Source organism: Pogona vitticeps, chromosome 1 (genome assembly GCF_051106095.1).
Source record: "Pogona vitticeps strain Pit_001003342236 chromosome 1, PviZW2.1, whole genome shotgun sequence".
Taxonomy (NCBI): Eukaryota; Metazoa; Chordata; class Lepidosauria; order Squamata; family Agamidae; genus Pogona; species Pogona vitticeps.
Genome location: NC_135783.1, coordinates 103,059,943 through 103,083,946, shown reverse-complemented (window position 1 = coordinate 103,083,946; position 24,004 = coordinate 103,059,943). Strand labels below are relative to the sequence as shown.

Below are 24,004 nucleotides of genomic sequence, written 5' to 3'. Positions count from 1 at the left end.
CTAGAGGGCCAGACTGCACTCTCTCTCTCGAGTTAATCTCCTCCTTCTTGCTATTGTTATTGCAGCCTTTTCACTTTCCTTCTACCATTCCTTAGAAAGAGAAAGAAAGGTGGCCAACCAGGTGCAAGCAAGGAGTATGAGCAGGGGTGTTGTTAGTGGGGGAGGGGGGGTCTCTAGCAGAAAGCAGAATGTCAACTCCTGATGCTGGACTTGAAATAACACAGCCAAAGAGTAAAACTTTTCAGAAAGTGAAACTTTTGGCTTTGCATTTGCCATTTCATTGTTTGTTCATTTATTAGTCTGTTTAGCTTGTATTACCTTTTCAATTACCAACCTGATCCCTACATCAGTTGCCAAACAGCATGAGAAAATGAAAAATGCAATGTAATTGGACTGCATTCATTGGAGACATGAGAATGGTGTTCACATTCAGAACAGCTTTCTACATTCCAAGTGTAAACCCCAGCTCAGTGCCCATCCCCAAATGTTAACCAGGCCAGGAAAGATGCAGCAAAAATTTGCAATATTATTTCTTCTTGAAGATCAGTATGAAATATGACAGATGTGCAACTTAACTAGACTGCTGCTCTCAGCTCTCCATCCAGTCAGGTTCATCAAGGTAAAACCATTTTTAGAGAATCTTGTCATTAATAGTTAATAAACAGATCTAAATATTTACAAATAAACAGATCTAAATATTAACAGATAAAGCAAAACAAAACATAATACATAAATTCAAATAATATAAATGGGCACACAATTCTAAAGTAACACTGAAAGAGACTGAAAACGTTGAATTTATGAATAGTGAGGTAAATGAATTTACTTTTTTACTGCGGTTAAAATGCTATTCTAAATCCATCAAGACAATTATATTCCATAAGATTTAGAATAAGCCACTAGGGTTGTTCTGATCAACAAGAAAATTTTCACAGATTGCAAACATACTTTCATTCTCTTTCTGGTCTTTTGATTCAAAAAGTTACGAAATGGCTCAATATTCCTGCACAATATTGTGCCCGTTTTGCCATCAGGGAAAAGGATGCCAAGCTTTACATAGCAAAGGGCAACCTGAATGTTGACAACACCGATGACAACAGTCAAGATGATCTACAGGATACCCTCTTCTGCTCACTACCATTCACACTTATTGAAAAACAGTTCTGGCAATTGCTTTGTGTTTGGGTATGAAGTGGTTAACTGAGATTTTCCCTTGTGTGGGATTTTCTCTTGTATGGTGTCACTTTGCGAATGGTAGTGATGCTGAAGGATTCCTCCTGAAACAGGAGCCGGTGGAGTGTCTCAGGGCTCCATAATTCCCTACACAATTTCACATATACATGAAAAACCTGAAAGAGGCTGTCCAGAATTTTGTGATCTGGTATCACCAGTGTGCTGATGACACCCAAAATCTATCAGTTTTTTAAGATCTTCCAGGAGGCCCTTCTCTGTCACTTAGGCCCCAGTGTATGCCCCCCACCCTGCAAATTTCACCATAAAGTCTACAAGGAATTAAATATGCCATTTAAATGTAATTTTGCCTTCAGGCCTCATTTAATCCAGAGTTAGCTTTTTTAAGAAACTGGAAGTGACTAGCCTGTCACTTCCTATTTTTGACTCGCTAAAGTGCATGTGTTACAGTTAAATGGTAAATGGTTCTCGCAAGATTTCAGAGAGATATGAAAAATTGAGAATCTGTGGTGCAGCCCACAAAACACTGGGGGTAGGTGGGAAACCAGCATTCTCAGCTCCCCCCCCCGAGGTTGCCTGTTCTGTTATAAAACACATTCAAAGAATCAGAAATGTTGTGTTTCTCAAGAACACCCATAAGCAGATACCATTAACCTTTGGTTGTTGTAGGGTTTTTTGGCTGTTTGGCCAAAGGTTGTTCTTCCTAACGTTTCGCCAGTCTCTGTGGCCGGCATCTTCAGAAGACAGGAATTAGAACTCTGTCTGTGTTCTGGTGTAGTGTAGCCTTTCTTTAGCTTAACCATCAACTACTTCTTCTCAGGGCTCATGTCACCTGAAACATCCTTAGAAGTCCTGTATGTCAAGAATTTGAGATATTTAATTATCATGTCATTGGCACATAAATTAATGTTATATTTATTAGTTCAGGGGTAGGAGACTTTTGGCTCTCTCTATATATTGAAATTAATGTAATTCTCTTCTGCTGGTTGTAATGGGTGGGGATTCTTGGAACTGGAGTCAAAATATTTGACTTGATCAATTTGGTGTTCATGCAAGAATACTGCTGATTTTCACACTGATTTTTTAAATTGATGAAACAGAAAGCACATAATGATTGTTGTTTTTATTAGTAGAAATGCAATTGTCTAGGAGAGTACTGTAGATTCTATGGTGAAATTGGCAGGTGATGGGGTGGCTGGGTGACCATGCACTGGGGCAAAGAATTCTTCTTTCAGCATGGGTTTCATAGACATGCTGACTTGGTAATACTGCCGAACAGCTTTTATTACTTCAGGGGAAAATGTCATTTGTAAGCAAGGAGCTCAGGTGTGTATCAGTCCTGGCACCACACCACACCTGATAGCATTTCAAGACACCCCTCCTTGCCACGTTTTTCAGTCTTCACCAGTGAGGGCTACGTTCCTCTCACTGACCCCAGGCTGGAGGTCATTCTCAGTTGGGGCCAAATTGTTCTCACTGGCACTGGGCCATCTGTCACTCATCTGACTTGATGTCACTAGCTCTGACTTTCCAATGCCGTTCAATGAGGGCCAGTAGTCCTGGACAATCATGAGTCTTCTAGGTGGGGTAGTTCTACTGGTCTTCATGACAGATGTGCTAGCTATTGCCATCAGCATCACTGTTGCCATTGTCACTTCCAGGTGGGTGCTGTTCTCATTGGGCAAGGCTTTCCAGGCTGGCCTAGTCACTGCATCAAAAGCTCAGGTGGGAAGATGAGAACACCACCTCCTTTGGACAACACTCCCCCACTTCCCTCTGCAGACATTCTTTAGGATCAAAGGCTGGGCTCAGCTGAAGTGCAGAAAACTGGGGGTAGTTCCTCTGAGACCTCCACCTGAGCCTCTCCCTCAGCATCCTTCTCTTCCCCTCTTCTTGGTGGCTCTGTCCACTCCACAGTCACCTGTGCCCTCACCCTGAGCCAGGAACTCCCTATCACCATCTTCTCCCAGGTGTTCTGGCTTTCTGTCTGCATTAATAGGCTGCCCTAGTAGCTTGATGCAGTCCTCCAGGGGGGCATGAAGATGAGACAGATGGCCTTCTAGGGACAGTGTCATGAGTGCAGCCAAAGATCCAGAACCTGAAGGGTTAACTGTAGCTGAGGAGAATGCTGAGTGATTAGAAATACAAACACCTGAATTGCCTACAGATTCTCCTCCCGCAGTAGACAGGCTGAGGGCCAGGCTTTGGGGAAGACTTATGATAAAAAGGTCCGAGGATCGCTTGAAGGCTGCCCACAGAAACATCCGATCAACTAGCCCTGAGTTCTGACAGGATGAAAAGGCTTCCAGAAGTTCAAGGGCTGTTTTTACTATATAAACAGCTCTCAGATGGCTGAAAGTCTGTGGAAGCAACAAGTCAAGCCTCTGGCTTGCATCCACGCTTCTGACAACCTTGAACCTTGTTCTCTGGACCCTTGGCTTTGCACTCTGACCCTGGACTATGTTGTGTATTTTGGCTTTGGTATTTGGATATTGGCTCTGCATTCCTTGAATTCCTGACATAGGACTGGCTTATTGGACTCTGCTGTTGTAACCCCTGGGAACATGACAGACAGCAAAGGCACCCTTCTAACAGTCCCTTCATGTCCTGTTATGTAAATTTTTAAATATTTTTGGTGGTGCCAGGAATACTGTGGCACAATTGTCTCCATGCTGCTAGAGGGGACAGGAGACAAGGTCTGTGTGGGGTGGCTGCATGCTTCAGGAGTGCTAAGATCATGTGGAACCATGCCAGTTCCAATCTGTACTTTGCCCATTCTTGCCATAGACTGAAGCATTGCCAGTTTTCTCATGGAAATGTGGTTTATCTGAAGAAATGTGTCTTTCTTTCATATGTGACCTCCATAAGATAAGACCCCATCTAGATTCCACATAATTAGAACTATATGACTGCTGATTCAACATTTTGACTGTTTTGACTATTTTCTTACATTACTGTCCTTCATGGTGGCAGATTACTTATTTATTTAAACATCTGCCCCCCACCTGACCCCAAATATTGTCTCTGGCCTTGGTCACACTAAAGGATTGGTGATGGTGCTGGCAACTCCAGTGGTTTGTCCAAGTAAGCCTGGCCCATAAGAATATAAGAAAAAAAGAAAGACAGAGACAAATCAGTAAGAATAATATTTTATTTAGTTAGTTATTGTTTAAAATATTTTTATCCCACCTTTCTCCTTAAAAAGAATCTAAGGTGAGCTATATACATATATACATATATTCAAAATTTGGAAGAGGAGAAGGAGGAAGACTCAAATATGAAAGGAAGAGAAACATTGAATATTAGGAAGAATTGGTGGGAAAAAAGTGCAGTTCAACTGTGACCACTTACAGAATACTTTTTTTGTCGACCTCCCTGCTCAGTTTTCTATCCCTATCCAACCATACAGTTTCCATTTTGTACCCTGAGCATGCTCAGTTCTGAACAGGCTCATTTGCAATGGAAAGTTCCTGGATCCATAAATTTCAGCTGGGAGGGGGATAGTGACAGTATTTTGTTTTCCAGCAAACCTTGAGAGTCTCACAAGCATCTTTCTTCTTCTTCTTCTTCTTCTTCTTCTTCTTCTTCTTCTTCTTCTTCTTCTTCTTCTTCTTCTTCTTCTTCTTCTTCTTCTTCTTCTTCTTCTTCTTCTTCTTCTTCTTCTTCTTCTTCTTCTTCTTCAGAGCATCTGAGTTTACTCTTGTCAGAAGTGATGAGGTTGAGAGGCTAAAAGACAGGGGCTGGAATCCTACTGGTGTTCCTTGCCACAGCTAATGGTGGCTAATTGATGAGGTGTTGGGGCACACGATCAAGCAGGCAGATTTGGAAAATGACTAGGTATGTGACTGAGACATGCCCTGGCACTTTGTCAATTAGATACAATTAGCGGTGGCAAATTACACAAATCTCAGAGGATCACCTGTAGGACTATATCTGTGAATATTCTCAGTCATCCAGGTGAGGTTATCTAGAAGTTGAGTCATGACAACTGGACTTCTTCCTTATTAAGTTGAAATGTTTCGCTACTCATCCAAGTAGCTTCTTCAGTCTGAGGAGAGTTGGTAGGAGACCCCTGATATCTCCTCCATGTTGGTTTCTCTTTCCCCTGGTCTGAATAGGCTGGTTAGATTTTCTTTCTTTAAGCATGCAAGCAAAGAAAATGGAGGGAAAACAGCAGCAAGATGAGCAAGACTGTGTGTGGTACAGCAACCACATCTGTCAATGATAGACTTTGAGTTGGAGGCCCTATCTGTGATTGCTAGCAACCAGAAAGATGTCATATCTTTAAAAAGACTTGTGGAGTAGAGCTCACAGGGACAAAAGAGTAAGAAAATAAGAAGTGAGAACCCAAAGCTTGTATTGAAAAAAACTTTTTAAAATATATATATTCTTAGTTGCTACTCATTCTTTGTAAGTACTAGGTATTAGCTGTTGTTATGTTCTCACAAGTTATTTTAGACTTATGGCAATTCTATGAATTAGTGACCTCCAGAAGATACTATAATTACTAGCTCTGCTCAGGTCTTGCAAACCATGAAAGTCTGGTTATTACTGTTTGGTCAAACTATACAGTATAACCCCTGATTTCCCTGTACTATGTTTAACTTCTACAACTACACTGTTACTTCTTAATTTGTGGTTCCCAGAGTACAGTGGGGTCTTGACTTGAGAACTTAATCCGTATTGGAAGGCGGTTCTCAAGTCAAAAAGTCTGTAAGTCAAGTTTCCATTGACCTACAGTGCACTGAAAACCGATTAATCCCGTAACAGGCCGTTTTTGTTCCATTTTGGTTTTTTTCTGGTCTGTAAATCAAATCTCAGTCTGCAAGTCAAACCTAAATTTTGCGGCCAGAGAAGTCTGTAACTCAAAAAGTCTGTAAGTCAAGCCGTCTGTAAGTCAAGGGTCCACTGTAAAACATTGTGTAATTGTCCGGTTCAGGTATAGTTACATTCATTCACTCCAAATATTGAAGTTTTTAAATGTTCTACTTCTTGTTTCTGATTTTGAGCTTATCCACTGAAACATTTCACATCCCACGTTCCACTTATATGCATTAGCACCAGACTTTCCTTTTCAAACTCTTCTTGCAAGCTGGTATACATGCTTTCAGCTTTATCCAGGTGCTTCATCTGCTACAGTGCCATTCATGCTTTGCTCTTTGTCAGTAACTGATTGAGCATCTTCCGACATGATGTTTTGGAATTGGATTGTCTCACCATAAAGCATAAAATATTCAGTAGTGGTTCATCACTGTCTTTTCTGCACAATATTAACAAGAGTTAGCTTGAGTGTCACTGCTATTATCATTGCTCCACCAACGTCAACTTCCAATATAGCTGCTACCTGATAGCTGTCCTTCAGGAGTTTTTCCCTCCACATCACCATTAGAACTATCCTCTCTCTTCTTTAATACAATCATTAACTTCTAATGAGGCTGTAGTCTTATCTCTGATGTTTTCAATTTAGGCAATCCTGCTAAAAATCCACACTTGTAGTAAAGTTTAACTTCCTCACAGTATTGCTTTGAACTTTATAACACATTCAACCCTGCCTTGTTTTGTTAAGGTGTGCGTCCAACAGTTTGCATCTCAGTTGGACTGGTCAATTTGTGTTAAATCCTTATCTCTCATTCCATAGTATATTGAGGCATGATCTCCATTCCCCCACCTCTCCACAGTAATGGGGATTGTACCTTGGGGCTAAGCCCTCTAGACCTAGGTTCTTAACCTGTGGTCCCTGGACCCCTGGGGGGACATGATGTCCTCACAGGGTGATCCGCAAAAGTTTGAAGAAATTTTGGAGTTAAAATAGAAAGAAAGAATGCATGCATGAAAGAAAGCAAGAAAAAAGAGGAAACATAGAACAAAGTCTTCCATTTCCCTTGCTTGTTTGTGTTAAACTTGGCTGTTCTAACTTACCACCTCCATTAAAAACAAAGTAAAAATCGGTTATGCAGAGAACTGTTTGATAGCAAATAACTGCTTGATATTTCCTCACACACTGAGAACATGTAAGTGAATGATGCTGTGTGGCTGAGAGAGACAGCACATGACACTTCTTGCTACTGTGCAGACAGAAGCCATAGGAAGAGTAAGTTGGAGTCAGTCAGTGTGAATGAGTGTTCAGATGGACTTCATGATCGTGTTTCTTCTGTGATTTCTGCTAATAAAACTGTTTGGTTATTGTCGGGCAAAGTGACTTTTTGATATTACCACAATGAATTTTATAAAGATACATTTTGGCTGAACCTCAGAATTGATCACTGGCTGAATTTGAAATGCAAAAGAACTGATGCTGGTGACGAGGCTGCATCCTGTTCAAAGCAAAATGAACCTTTTTCTTCCAGTCATCTTAAAAAGTTTTGCCATTATAGCAAAGAATATCTGTCAATGAGATACTTGAAATAAATATTTGATGCACTTTAGGGTTTTAAATGTTAAGTCTTTGTGGTTTGCACTGCAAAATAAATTTAAAGGGAGTCTGTGGTAAAGAAAAGGTCAAGAACCATTGGTAGAAATTATGTTTTCCCCTGCTCCATGTAATGTTGGTGGAAAGGTTCACACACCCCTACAATATAATTGAAAAGAATGCATCCTCCCATAATGGTATGTTTGGACTGCTTTCCACTGCCAGTGCTGACAGTGAGAAAGCCCTGGTTGTATATGTGGGACAACATTGTGGCCATGGTCTCAGCACAGAAAGGGAAAAAATGGCAGCAAAATTGGATACACGTTGTAACACTGGTTGCTGTTCCCCAATATGCCATAGACTGGAAACATTGCTTTCCCTAACTAATCGGTACTGGCCCAAATCCTCTTAGTCATGCCTGCTGGCATAATGCAATTGGTGTAAATCTCTAGGTGAATTGCTATAAGTTAAGAAGTTAGCTGAGGGATTTGTATGACTCACAGCCCAAGAGCAAATGCCTAGGATAACGTCTGAACTGGTGGCAATTTGCCAAATGGACTTAAGCCAATTACATTGCACCGGCATAAAAATAAGATTGGATTTTGCCAGGATTTGAGGTTTAGATGTTTTCTACTAAAATCTGGGTATGAAACTGAGGCGCCCTGACATTGTCATGCTTGTACATGTTAAATAACAAAATAGGGTTATTAATATTTCAAAGTGAAAAAGAAATATGATATTATGTCCCCCCTTACCGATTGCTATGAAATATGCATTATGCTTGGAAATCTTATAATGAATTCTCCTTTAGTAGTGACAGTGTGTTTGTACTTTTACCTTAAATATTGAACGAGACATAGAGGTCTGTGTGTGCCATGTCAAGGACATTTCTCTTGTGTAAGCAAGAGACAAAGGACATCTGTGATCAAATATATGTTTAAGACATGTGAGAATGCAGCATGGGTCAGGGTGACTTGGGCTGATCTCATAAAGCTTGTGGTATGAAAAGGTCTGCACCACTAGAAGTTTTTCCCCCCCTTGATGGAAGCATATTTTTTTAAAAAAAAACTTCTCAGAAATATTACTATGACTACTGCTCGTAATGCAACAACTAATTATAATTATGCAAGAAATATGGGGAAAATTCTGGTAAGAAGAGTAGGCCAATTATGTCTGTGATAACCACAAAGGTATGTGAGTTAAAGAAGAAGATGAAAGACAGACTATGGTTTGTATCTCAAAAATTATTCTGAACTAGTGAACTACAATGAGACCGTCTAACATTTAGCATCTGCACCACAGAAATCAGTAACAAACAGTCAGTGAAGATAGCAAAACATGATGAAACCCAAATGTTATGTGGTGTTTAATTTTTTTTAGATTAAGATATGTACTTAAAAAAAATCCTAAGAATTTTTATGTTTTGTGGTGATGTTTCTAATTTTTTAATTTCCACAAAGACACAGCTGTCACAGGTTAAAGCAGGAATACTGTTACTATCTTGTCAGCCTCTTCTCGAACAATCTGTTTTGACATTAAACTGCTGTGGAAAAGCTGGGGACTTCCTTCTCCATCCTTACCATTTACCCAAAATGGACATAAAAATTAAATCTTAATATCGTTAAAAATATTGATGCCCAATGCCGTTTTCTGCCTGGGAAGTATAAAACAGGAGCCAGAATTATTGAATTGAAGCAAGACGGTGAGAAGATTGAGCTACCTTGCCACTGCTCATTTGAAAATGAAACACTGGTATTGTAAGCCACCACGGACATGGTTGTAGTCCTAGAAAGGAACAGGAGGTTTGCTATCAAGGATCCAGGATCTTGTCAGGTGTTTCTGTCAAAGGAAGCCCATCACATACCACAGCCGCACACTCACACTGACCAACACCTAATGTGCCACCACTGTGCTTTTCCAATAATATGTAGGAACAGTGCCAATTTATACAACATTTACACTGGCACAATGTTATGGAAAAATTGTTACCTAGAGACAAGTGAGAAGTTCTTTAATAAAAGATTATTCATTTCAAAATAGTCCAAGGAGATGATGGTGTCTAGGTATGCCTTAAGCTTTCAGACTTCTTATACTATAGAAGCAGTCCCTCACAGATGTGGTGCAGAGAGGCATGGATGCTCACATACGCATGCCACTTGCATCATACACTCATGTAATGGATTTCAGATAGCTAGATTGTCCACAGAGATTGTTGCCATGGTATTTTGTAGGCCTTGGCTGATGTTGTTCTCCATAATCATTCACTGAAATGGGGGACATGGAAAGAGCCTCCTTGCTGGGCCCTATTATTCATAAGGCTGACTAGGCTGAAGTCTAGGGGTCTGCAGGAACTGAGGGCCTGTCCATTGACAAGGATCAGGCTGTCAGCTGCAGTGGGGTGAAAGACTGAAATGTCGAAGAGGGCCAGAAATACCTGAAAGCATAGGGGCCTGGCTATGGGCTAAAACAGACCTGCCTCCCTGAACAGTACGAGGACAGTGAAGACGTTTTGGCATTTGTACATTTGTTATTTAGTTGTTAAGTCATGTTTGACTCTTCGTGACCCCATGGACCAGAGCACGCCAGCCCCTCCTGTCTTCCACTGCCTCCCGGACTTTGGTCAAATTTATATTGGTAGCTTCGATGACACTGTCCAACCATCCATCCTTGGACATAGATCCATTGAAATACAGCAGCCTTCCCCAGCCAGTTGCCCTCTCAATATGTTGTACCACAACCACCACCTCCATCTCCAATATGCCTGCCAAATGTTAAGTTGGAAAGGTGTGATAGGAATTCTGCTTCATCATATCCAGATGGTGCCAAGGAGTTGCATTGCTGTTTTGCTGTGTCATACATATAAAGTTGAAAACCCATTCAGGACAATGCAATCCATCACAACGAAACTTGACGTTTAAGGCTTCAGACTACTACATTTATCAAAATATTTTCTATAGAAAACACTGAAAGATACTTAATAGTCTAAGAGTACAGAACATCAAACATTTGAACAGCAATTTTGCAAAACATATTATACTTCACATGTCAGAATGATTCCATAGAACAGTGATTCCCAACCTTGAGTCCCCAGATGTTCATAGACTACAATTCTCAGAGATCCTGGACAACACAACTACTAGTGAAGGCTTCTGGGAATTCTAAGCCCAACATTACCCACCCATTACTCTTTTTCCTTACTTTCAAGTAACACATGCAGGAATCACCTCATCTCTGGTCACATATGGTTTTAAACTATTGGCATAACAAATTTTTGGCTTAAGTCCACTTTCTGATCTTTCAATTAAATAATTCACAGCACTAAATTTCTTCTTTACCATGCAAGGATCTTCCCACATTATATGTAGCTTAGGACGAACACTTGCTCTGACACATTGAAATCATGGTGCCTTGCTTTTGCATCATGGTAAGCTTTTTCTTTGAGTTTACACATCTTCCAGTCTCTCTCTAGCCACTTTTTGGACATATTTCAGCCTCTGCTGTAGCTGATCCACAAATCAAGGCACAGGGATGGGACTTTGGCAACCTTTCCCTCTCTTTATTTTACCAAAAGAAAGAAAAAAGTAAAGTCATCACAGCCCACTGAATGATAGCCATGGGAAAAAGGGGTGGGAAGAGAAGGGTAATTAATCAAAAGGGGGGACAAATTGGGGCAATCCAGAAACCTGTCTGGATCCTTCTCATGGGAGAAAAAAGCATTGATCAATGTGAAGAGAAGGATCGCTCAAGTGAGAGATAAAACAGATTGCACTTAAGATAAGAACCTTTTAAGAACAAACCAGGCTGCTCCAGCTTCCCCTGTCTAGACATGCATTTACGTTTCTTCTTTAATGTTAACTACAATGTGAATTTTTCAGACTAATGAATTCACCTCAATGTGAATTTTCATGGATTACAACTGATTTGTTCAGTGTGTCTGAAGAAGGGTTTTAATCCATGAAAACTCACATTGAGATGAATTTGTTAATCTTAAAAGTCAGTGTGTCTGAAGAAGTGGATGGTAATCCACAAAAGTCATACTTCAATACGTTCTGTAGTCTTACATGTGCCAGAACACTTCTTGTGTTCTGCAGTGGTTAAACTGAAGCAGTCAAAACTCTGCTCATAACCTGGGTTCAATCTCAGGTAGCTGGCTCAAGGTTCACTCAGCCTTCCATCCTTCTGAGGTCAGTAAACTGAGTACTCAGTTTGTTGGTGTGTGTGTGTGTTTGCAATGTGTAGTATGCATAATTAAATTGTTAACTGCCTAGAGAGTGGTTTAAGAGATATGGGGTGGAATATAAGAAGCATGTTTTGCTTTTGCTTTTAGTGTTTTGTTTTATGTGTGGCTGAAACAGACTAACATGGCTGCCTCTGAAAATACTTTAATTTGGATATAGCTATCATCACCTTGGTTTCTAGTGAATGAGGGTGTATTTGTGCTGAAGTAAAAGTAGCCAAAAAGAGTTCACAAAGAAACAAGAAGTAGCATGCTTAAAAGAACTACAATATTTGTTAAGGTACATATAATCTTTAGGATCTCTCACCTCTACTTGCAGTTCAGTGAGGACCAGATGTGACCACCATAGAAACTTGTGAATGGAGTATTCTGGAAGAGAGCAGACTTACTGACCGAAGCCCATAAAATAGCAATATTTGGTTGAATATATCACTTTATTATTCAAAATGTAATCTCTGGTTCAATTTATTTAAAAATTGTCAGTAGTACAAATGTAGTTTTCAGCTGATGTATTGTACAGTAGTGCCTCCAGTGTTCAAATTTCTGCTAGACAGAATTTGCAGTGTGTGTTGCTGTCGTGTATCCCAAACTGCTGTGTAAATCTAGTGAGATATAGCTGTATTAACAGTCTGATTATGCAAACATCCAAATGTCCTCAAAGCATTCAAATAAATGAAGTTTATATGCAGAACTTGAATGCATATTTAGGACAGTGTAAGGCCACAACAATAAGGGGAGCATCAGTAATTTTAAAGTACCAAGATAGAACAGAGTTAAAATTGTTTGTAATAGTTATTCATGGTATGACTCTTAAGTTAGAAGAAACAATAAATTTTCTGATTTGGCACATAGATTGGTAAGGCTAGATTGATTTGATGTGGTGGGTGGGCCCGTCTGTACTTGTGAAGTTGCAGTGTTTTTATTTAAAGGATAAATTGGATTTCTGGGCATGTGTGATATACAGCAATTTAAAATTATTGGAGTTCTTCATATTTTGTTAAGTGTGCTTCAGACTGAAAGAGTGACGCTTTCCGACAAATGCCAGGTAAATTGCTGTGTAAGTCCAGGATCCCTGATTACCTCAGAATTGAAATGCTTACAAAAATGCTGAAGTGTTCTAATAATTTCACAGCTCTTTATGATTTCGTGTGCTTAGAACCCCAATCATTTCTAAATTGTAGTACTCTCATTATTTTGAAGTTTCATGTACTGCATAAAAAGATTTAAGATTATTTTCTTGCGTTTCATCTTTTATTTTTATTTGTAAATTCATGGGTGGGAGTGTCATTTTTTTGCCCCTGAAAGATATAAATGGATTTAAAATAGAAACTGAACCAAGACCCTTAAAATACTGTGATGATGGCTAGGATGGAGAAGGGGGATTGGGGGGTTGATGAGGGAAATCATTGCCTTCAAAGCAGAAGAAATAAAAACTATGGTCCTGGTAATGACTTTTTGCTGTGGAAAACGAGAGGGACAAGAAACATACAGATCTGTACAACCGTCGACAAGGTGAAATAGGGTGACAATTAATGTTATCATCAATATAGGATAAAAGAGAAACACTGATCCACTTAATCTTGGTGGAAAGAAAAAACCCTCAAAGGAATGTTTGTGTGCATTTTCTGAGATGTTCTGTTGTTGCTGTTAATGATCAAAGGCTTTCTATTCCCCCCCCCCATCCCTCCCCAGTGCTCTGCCCTGGATAAATCTTTGGGAAGCTGGAGGGGGTGGAATGGGAAATGCCAGCAGCCATCCAATAGCGGGTTTTGAGTATTAAAAGCTGCCCCCATCCCAAAGCTACCAGGTCAGTACAAAAAGGAGCTCTAGAGTACCTCAGAAAGTGAAAGGGGTGGTGGTGGAGGAGGAGGAAATAAGAAATGGTTGTTGTGGGTTTTTCGGGCTCTTTGGCCGTGTTCTGAAGGTTGCTCTTCCTAACGTTTCACCACTCTCTGTGGCCAGCATCTTCAGAGGACAGCACTTCAGAGGACATCTTCAGAGCCCGAAAAACCCACAACGACCATTAGATCCCGGCCGTGAAAGCCTTCGCGAATACATTGAAATAAGAAATGTTTGAGTCATTTAAATTGATTATTTCTAGTGCCTGGATCCACTTTACAAAAGTGTAATGATGCAAACAGGACTTTGCCCACTGAGTCCACAGTATCTTAGTAAAACCACAACTGGTGGTACCCTTCATTGTATGTCTCTCCAGAGAATCCCTGCAGGCCTTTGGGTGAGGGCTCTGCTCAGTCCATGTCAGAGCAGCGTGGTAGCTTTTTTCCTTTGGACTGTTTTTCTTTCCTTTCAAACTGTACTCATTGCAACCTGTGCAATGGTCAGTGTAGTTTGCCATCTTATGTCTGATGCTGACATTAATAATAATAATCATTGTGTGCTGTCAAGTAAATTCTCACTTATGTTCACCCTTCCTAGACTTTCCTAGGTAGGGAATATATTTTGTATTTTGTTAATCCCATTGTTTTCCTTCCCTTGTTTTTGTATTGTATAGTTGTTTGGCAATAGTTAATAAATAAATAAATAAATAAATAAATAAATAAATAAATAAATAAATAAATAAATAAATAAATAAATTAAAATTAAAATTAAAATTAAAATTAAAATTAAAATTAAAATTAAAATTAAAATTAAAAAAAAAGAGAGAGAATACATAGAAGTGGTTGACCATTACCTTCTTCTGGGGGCACCCTGGGACTACCATATGTTTCTGTGTATAAAACAATACTGTTTCCTAAAATAATTAGAGGAAAAATTGAGGGTTGTTTTATATGCAGAAGGAGGCAGTCGAATGTGTGTTCGGGAGCCTCTTGCTGCCACTGCCACCCAGTTCCCTCTTCCAGAGCTCATGGCTTCTCCCCTCCAGTGGTTGAAATAGCAGGAGGAGGAGGCGGAGACGGAGGCGAAGGAGCAGTCACACATGCTTGGGTACCTCTTGCTGCTGCCTCCCCGCCTGCCCGATCACCTATTCCAGTGGGACTGGAGCACTCTTGCACGCTCAGGTGCCTCTTCCTGCTGCTGCTGCCGCTAAATCACCTCCTCCAGCGATCGTCTCCTTAGGGCAAGGGACAAGGCGGCGAGGTGAGCTGGAGGAAGCAGCAGCAGGAGAGATGGAGGTGGAGGAGCAGTTGCCCATTAACTGCTCCTCTGCGTCCATCGAGGGTCAAAATTAGGGGGTAGTTTTATCCATGGGGGGTCGTATACACAGAAAAATACAATATGCAGTATATCCAAGGCCATACAGGCTGGCTTTACCTGCAGTGGGGAATCGAACTCCCAACTTCTGACTCTGTTGCCAGTCACCTAAACCACTGAGCTATCCAGCCTGCTGATTATGACATTCCTGACCCCAAATATACATATTAAAGCCATTTTATTTCATTTTGTTTCAAAACCAGACTGCCCCTAGGATTCCCTTAAATCCATGTCAGGTTTCATGATTTTGGAGCTATGGCTTTGACAGACAGATACAAATCCTTTTGTATTATTGTAGATTTAGATAACAGAGCATGATCTGCTTTAATTAATACAAGGCAAAACTCCTTAATTAGCGTGGTATTTGGTCCCCCCCCCTCTCTCTCTCTCTCTCTCTCTCTCTCTCTCTCTCTCTCTCTATCTATCTATCTATCTATCTATCTATCTATCTATCTATCTATCTATCTATCTATCTATCTATCTATCTAAATGTAATTTAACTTAATTTAATTTAATTTATATGCTGCCCATTTGGTTTCAGAGGCCACTCTGGACAGTTTACAACAAAATAGAAATGGTAGTCAGCAACTTTATATTATAACAGGTACATCAAAATAAAATTAATGGGTAAACATATACTTAAACATTATAGCTTTGAAATAAAGCAAAAATATATTTAATAAAAGCATTCAAGATAGCAGGATCAATAATTTAAGAGCTGTTAGATATCCTGTGTTCTGTTGATGGAATATTCTGGAAAGCCAGGTTTTCAAAAGATTCTTAAAGGTTATTGGTAAAGGGATCTGGCGGGAGTTGGTTCCAAAGGTGTGGAGCAATCACCAAGAAAGCCCAATTCCTGGTCTTCTCCTTCTGGTCCTCAACTGTCCAGCCTGGGAAGTGTAAGCAGGGTGGGCAGATCCCATTGGAAGAAGTTGTTCTGCCAGTTGAGGTTCCAAACCATTTGGGGCTTTGTATGTTAGCATCATCACCTTGAAGCTGGCATGGAAATGAACAAATGAAATGAATATTATCCCTACAAAGGGATAATGTTTAAGGCTTTCATCCAAGAAAAGGACTGCTGTTTCTAGAGAATAAAAATATTGTGGCCATGATTGGCATCTTGTTAACCTCACTGTTTTTGGGGCTGCCCTAGGGGAAAAAATGTTTCAGATGCTACAGTTACAGATGATGCAAATTCAGTGATCAACATTTTTGAGAGGACTTGGACATAGAAGGCACATTGTGCATATGGTTTGCCAGCTTCACAGCCATGAATTGGCTTCTAGGCATAATTTGGGGCAGGGAGCAACCCAAAACAATTTACTGGGTGCATCAATCAGCTGATTGGCAAGCACAGAGTCAGAGAGAGCAGGGTAGCTGGCTGGAACGGTTCTAGCAGGCTGTCTTCGCATCTGCACACTGGTAGTGGCGGCGGCAGCAGGACAAGGTAGGGAGGAGAAGGGGGCAGTGGGAAGGGCATGGGAGCAGATGGGGACAGGGGGTTCAGCTTGTGGTTTGTTGGAAAACCCAAGGGCAATTTGTAGGTCATCAACTTGGACGACCCATGAACCACAACAAACTGCAATTTTAGTGGTTCATCCCCATTTCTAGTCCAGACAATCAGATGAACTATATTCTTCCATACAAGCTTGTGTGAGCTTTCAGATCTGTAGGAGAGGCACAGAAAAGTATACCCACTATGGTCTTTGCTCTCATCAGTGGTAGCTGTCTCAGCATGACAGGGCATCCTTGAAAATATGTCAGAAGTGGACCTTTTCTTTGTGTGTAATATAAGCCATACAATCCATGCATGTCAGACCCTTTCTGACCATCTGCATACTTTAAAAAAAACACAAAACAAAATACAAATCCCACTTTTCTGTTGCAGAGAAGTTTCCCAGTTGATAATGATTCCACTGCAGGAGAACGTCCAAGCAGTGAATGTCCATAGAGAATTAGAAGCCAACCCATGGAATTTGGCTCCTAAAGGTTTTAATGGCACCACAAGTTACCCCTCCCTGCTAGTTTCTCTTCCTATGGTAAATTTATCCTTGCAGAGGGAAATAGGCAACCAATGGCAGCAAAAGGTTGCTGTAAACAGACCTCATCACTGCATGCTCTCAATGGTCAGAAATGACATTTCCTGCTGGAATGTCGTTTCTGATACTCCCAATCCAATGAACAGAATACAAAAGGATAGGAAAATGTAAGCCTCATGTGCTCTGGCCGACAATGACATTCATGAACATGCTCAGAAGGAGGCCTGATTCTTGATTTTGATGGCAATTTGTTTGTTTTTCATTTCAGAATGGGTCAGAATGGGCAAGAGTGATTAAAATGGTGACAAAATGGAAGTCTTCTGGGTTGGAATGATTTTCCCCTCTCTAGTTTCAGAAGGGAAAAAGCTAACATTAATAACCTAATTTTAAAGTGAATATCACACAGCTTTTCAATTGTTGCGCATATGACAAGACATACAAATATATTTTAGCTCACGTAGTTTCACTAAGCTCTTGGCCTGTGGGCTAAAATGTTACAGGTGGCCTGGTGCCATGCAAATTCATATTAGTGGCTCAAATCCCTCATCTGTCATTCCTAAGACTAGTTTGTAAAAGACCACTGAATTAAACTGCATTTCTGTACATTGGCTCCTATGGAAGCAATTTCAAAATGAGCAATGACACCATATGTTATTAATCATCACTGTTAGGTTGAGCACTCAATAGACCAAAATTTGCTTTTGTCAGACACAGCATACTAGTACAAAAAAACATTATGTGTGTTTCTGTTTTACTGCACGAACAGCACTTAATCCTGGCTTGCTGTCTATCGTTATTTAAGATACATTTATAAACAGAGGTCTTCCTGAGGGACCCATAAATCATACATTACTTCTTAGTTGTGCCATATTTTAGCAGAGTGTTAACATGCAAAACTAAAGGTTTGTCACTTACAATGCTAATAAACTTGCTGTGTGGTGTTGTGTGGAGGCTAATCCATGCACCACCCATACTGATGGCAGATATTGAATATGCAGGTTCACTTTACCAGTAGCTTTAATACTCTGCTGTAATGAACTTCAAAGCACACAAAGACGTGAGCTCTTCTCCCATATAGCCCCTGACCTGAGAGCTCTGCGTTTTATCTTTATATAAAAGGAAAATATGTCTTTCAAAGAAGCCTAGCTTCAGCTCTATGTATTGTGTCCACCACAGAATAATAGTCCGTGAAAAAGATCTATGGGTGTTATTTTTTCTAATGTAATGTTTGTTCAGGAGTGTTTTCCTTCTTTTGTGGAGGTTATAATTTTGGACAGCAAATATTTTTGCTTTCAGGTGAGATAAACACATTTTCCAATTTTGAGGTCTCTTGCTTTGGTAAGCCTGACTGGTGGGGAGATTTGATCTATCCTTTTTTTGAGCTGTTCAATTCACTTGGTGGTATAATCCTATTTAGGGCTTAGTCCTCACTGAACTGGTTTGGTTGCATGCCTTTCCATGGGAAATAATAATAATCACTTTGTGGTGGTAGGAGGAAGGACTAGCATATGCTTGATGATAGGATAATCACCCTGGTGACCATACATGCTCCCTCAGTGATGGTAATGAAGCGTTACTTTAATGCAACAATTTTTTTGTTCCAATCATAGGCTTGGTTTTCATTGACTTGACTCTATGCTGGGCTGTTACCTAGACTTCAGACTGCAAGAAAGGAGGCTTCCATGATTAAAGGTGGAGTTCTTAGATGGAGTAGATTATCTCGGCTCATAGACAGTTCCTCTGTCAAATGCTAAGGGTCCCTTTTTCCCCCTGAACCTGGTGCATTACATCCTACTTCACTGTGTGTAGCTCTCAAACCTTCTGTAGCATGGTGGTGCTGGTGGGGAGAGAGACGGGCAGACTTGCCATGGGAAGAAGGAGATGGAGAATTCTGTTTTCATTAGCTCATCTGGACAGACTTAAATTTGGATGCACAATCCTATCTTTTGAACAGCATACTTATGTGAACCTATTATTGGCAATACATAGGCACATTTTAAAATTTTTTATTTACACGGAAGTCATTCTCTCTCAATTCACAAATAGTAAAGATACATTAATGAACATCCCCCACATGCAGTATTAACATTATAAGAATGGGTGAAGATCCTTCCCTAGGGCGGTAGTTGGTAGCTCTGGGGTAGGGGAGGGAAAGGCAGTCACTTAGTGGCAGATGCACAGTGTATAGAAGGAAAAAATAGTTTTCATTAGCTTCTTTGCCAGTAGTTCACATATTGTGTGAAGTCATAAGTCCCATGATGAGGGCATGTAATAATTTTGTGTCTTCTGCAATTGATCAAAGACCATTTCTGGAAGTACTTTTGAGAGCTTCACTTCATTATTGAATCTGAAAATGTTTTGAAACAAACAAGTCAAGGTTAATGTGTGTGTGTGTGTGTGTGTGTGTGTGTGTGTCTTTATAAATGTGTGTGTTCTATGTAATAGGGTTGTCAACCAATAAGAGAATTGCACTTTGATTTATCATCTGCCCTTTTACCAACTAATCCATCAATTAATTGATTTAATTTATTGGCATATAACCAACCCACAGTTGTAGGCACCTTTTGAAAAGATTGAAGGAAGTATGAGACAATTTACAATTTAATAAAGAGAAATTATTGCTCATTACAAAGAAAGACTCTCTTTAAAGTTTGTTATTCTTTATTCTGTAATGTGCAAAGGCCCAAAACTAGCCGTGGACAAGAAACAAATGAGCCCATCTCTTCTACAGTTTAATCAAATGGTGCTTTTGTTGAATTCTTTTCTGATTAAGCCAATAAAACATGCAGCTCTAGTGCCTGCATCTATATGTGTATACCCTTATACATATATATACACACACACAGTTTATGTATTATAAAGCTAAAGCTTATGCATGAGTATAGAATGCTAACTTATGGCTACTTGCATTTTACTTCTGTTTTCACAGGTGAAATGGGTGGTATATCAGACAGCTTATTAAGGAGACAAGCTTGCTGCTTTCCCAAAGTGGGATGACAGAACAAGTCACGGTACGTATTGTAATTTCAGTGCTGCAATACATCTTGAAGCTGTCTGAGGTAAAATGCTTGCTAAGCATTGCATTGGGGCTGTCAGAATGCTTCATGGGGTAGTAATTAAATTGAGGCAATTCTACAGTTCATTTTGTGGAACCAAGCCAAGACTGTATGTAGGCTAGAGATATTTTTCCCATAGACTTTGTTTTTTGTGTTTGTTCTTTTAATCGTGAGAACCAGATGTCTTTCATCTTTAAAATACTTTTCTCCAGTGAAATACATCCAACATTTTTGCTCTTGTCCATTCTGCTTTGTTTGTTTGATCCCACCTCCATTATACTTGAAGAAAAGAGGAAGGACATCAAGAATTTAAGATGTTTTAGCTTTTGCAGAATGGATGTTGGTTACTGTTAATAGAGCCATGGACTTGAAGAGTAATACAGTAATGCATATTCTTGAGTGTGTGTGTCCAGTTCCTATGATAACTTGAAGTAGTCTGAAGACTACTAAAATTTTTCCTTGTGCCAATATATTTCAGCCATCTGCTATGAGCCATGTTATACAGAGAAGACATCAAATAGAGATCCTAGTAAATAAAACTGGAATATTCATTTAATATATGACAATTCTGCACAGCCTAAATTAGTTCACAACCAACCTAGGTTTCTGTTTGCCCTGTTCCAAAAGTTGCTCAATATATTGTATACTAACATAGTGCCTGTTGGGTTGTTTCTGGAAGTTCAGAGTTTTGTTTGTTTGTTCTTTCTGTTTTTGCTTGCTTTTTTGTATGGTATTTCTGAAAATGCTGAGATATCTCAAGGATGCAGCCAACTTCCTTCTTGAGTGTAGATAGTGCTGTTTTTTCAACATCATAATTAGCACTTGGAAAATGTAAGTGGAGCTCAGTAAAGTAGGTTATATATTTTAAAATGATCATTGTTTGAAGGGTTGTTTGTTCCACATCCAGCTTAACAATGATGAAGTTCAGAAGGGAGAGTTGGATTCCTGAAGTCAACCCATGAACAATTAGCATCTAGATAATAGTTTGAGAAAAATGGTAACTGACTCACCTAATCAGTTTTTCCGTACTCTGAAACCGAAATTTTATTTGCCAGGTCAGAGATTGTGATGCCTGAACATGTATGTCTCTAAGAGCTTGACAGAACTTTATATACCTTCAGGGAAAAATCTGAAGCCTTCATTTGTTCCACTTGGCATTTATCCCAATTAACAGTTGATTCCAGAATGGAACCAGGCAATCTTTGGCAATCATATCAAAATTCATTTGAATATCAAGGTATTTTTTCATCATTGCAGTTGTAACACTTTTCACTTCAATGGTACTATTTGTTTACACAGATATCTGTTGATAAACCTTGCAAAAACAATTTCACAAAGTGAGTCTCTTATTCATGAGTCTCTTCTTATAACACAAAACATGAGCAATTAAAACAAAAACAAAATGCTACAGTTTGTGCACCCAAACCCTTGACAACCACCATCAATACAAAAGCTGCTTGTAGAATTGCAAAGTTCAAGTGTCCATTGGAATTTCAAATTCAGAAAAAAAAAATTCCAAGAGATCTTCCTCAGTTTCAACTTGTGATGTCCGCAGAGGTGGACAAGATCCTTGATTGCTGCCGAGCCTCCTCCTCCTCCCTTGACCCTTGCCCGGCCTGGCTAATCAAAGCTGCCAGGCTGGTGACAACTGAATGGGCCACTGAAATAATAAACGGGTCTCTTCTTGAGAGAAATGCTCATTAGGCCCATTAGAAAGTAACCGAGCTTGGCAGTGGGCAACATTGGCAATTATAGGCCCATCGCCAATGTTTCTTTTCTCAGCAAAGTAATTGAGAGGGTGGTGGTTGACCAGCTTCAGGCTCTCTTGGATGAAACTGATGCCCTGGATCCGTTTCAGTCGGGCTTCAGGCTGTGCCACAGTATGGAAACAGCATTGGTCGTCCTGCTGTATGACCTACTTAGAGAGGCTGACAGGGGCAAAATGTCCTTGCTTGTCCTTCTTGATATCTCAGCTGCCTTTGATACCGTCGACCACGATATTCTCTTGGGGAGGCTCTCCAAGTTGGGGATTGGTGGTCTTGCTCTCGCTTGGCTCCAGTCCTTCTTGGAGGGTCATCCCCAGAGAGTGCAGCTTGGGGAGAATATATTGGCCCCGTGTTCCTCAGTTGTATTAACTATTACATACAAAGCCCTTAACGGTTTAGGAACTCGATACTTGGCAGAGCCCCTTCTTCTGCCCAGTTCTACCCGTATCACCCCCTCTAGTCAGGCTGGGTGGCTGAGGACGCTAACGCCAAGAGAGGCCTGGTGGGAAAAAACCAGAAATTGAGCATTCTCAGCAGTGACCCCTTGCCTTTGGAACAACTTACCTGTTGAGATCTGCTTGGCTCCCTCACTGAGGGCCTTCAAGACTAACTTGGGGACATGGCTATAAAGGCAGGCTTTCCCTACAGCCATTACCTAGCCTATCTCCCCTTTTCTTCTTCTTCTTCTTCTTCTTCTTCTTCTTCTTCTTCTTCTTCTTCTTCTTCTTCTTCTTCTTCTTCTTCTTCTTCTTCTTCTTCTTCTTCTTCTTCTTCTTCTTCTTCTCCTTTCCCATCTTGGATTAATCTGGATTTCACCTTAGTTTAATTTAATATTATATGTAAACTGACCAGAGTAGATGGGTGGTATATAAATCTAATAAATAAAATAAAAAAATTCTTCAACTGTGTTGGGTCTTCATAACATAAAAGAATTAGCACCACATGCAATCTTCAAAACCCTAGAATAAAACAGCAATTCAGTTGCATATATGTGAATTTACTTTGTGGATTAATCCCTCTTACACAGGAATAATACCTAGTTAGCAGTCTAAATGGCAACAGCGGCTCCAGCCGCCTCAGCTCTTTCGCTCTTTTGGATTCAAATCTTTTACTCACAGCCCTAGTCTTTCTTAGCCCCACCCCTTTGGGCTGAACCAATATTTCATAGGAGTTACACAATAATTTCAGGCAACATCAGCTTATCTAATTCTACAAACATTATTTCTACATTGTTTGTATGTTCCATAGCACAAAAATTACTTCAAAAACTAAAAAGTCAAAATGCACTGAAAACATGTTTACATTAATACTTAAACAGAAATCTATCCTAGCAACTTATGGAAAGCTTCAGATATGATTACCATTCAAAATTCTAACTATGAGAAATTGCTGTCTTCTGTTGAATGTGTTTAGTTCTTGTGTGGATGTTTCTTATCTCCCTATATTTATAGTTCTTCCAGGTCTCTCCATCTCCCCACAATCTGTGAACAATCTCCTTCTGCAGAAGCCTGGGGCATCAAGGATTTTTTTTCAATAGGAATCTCAGTTGTTCCTGCACATAATGTAATTCCAGAGGTTTGTAACTTAGAATCTGGCAAGCTGCCAATAGGCTGATAACATTTTTGTTTTGACAAAAAATTTTTTTGGCAAAGCTTGGAGGAATAAAGGCCGGTTTACACCAGGCACTTGATGCATCAGTATAACTCCAAGGTCCTGGAACAACAGAATATTATAGTTCCAAGGTATTGGAACTACAAGTAGAACTACTTTGTAGTTCCAAGGTATTGGAATTAGAAAGAATGCAAGCTAGAGGACTTGCAACACCTCCTCCATATTCACATATTGTAACATAAACAATTCAGCTCTCAGGATTGTTGTGGTGTAGTGCCCTTGCTCAGCTAAGAGAACTGGCTAATTGTTTTGAAATGATTATAGCAAGCTATTGTTCAAGCCTCAATTTTAAAAACATTTTCATGACTATTTTTTCATCATCCCCCATAATTATTTTAACACACAAAATTTATATAAACAAAATTTCAAACATTGACATTACTCCCTAACAGGTGAACATGGGGGTATCTTGTTCTTAAATC

At 39.9% G+C, this 24,004-nt stretch overlaps 1 long non-coding RNA gene across 4 annotated transcripts in view; it reads left to right on the top strand.

Annotated features, from left to right (window-relative positions):
• Nucleotides 1-24,004, top strand: part of LOC110072891 (uncharacterized) — a 601,139-nt gene that overhangs the window by 191,121 nt on the left and 386,014 nt on the right. For all 4 annotated transcript variants that reach the window (XR_013538529.1, XR_013538527.1, XR_013538526.1 and 1 more), the window contains exon 3: nucleotides 20,019-20,100. This is a non-coding gene — a long non-coding RNA (uncharacterized LOC110072891). The remainder of the gene's footprint in view (nucleotides 1-20,018; nucleotides 20,101-24,004) is intronic.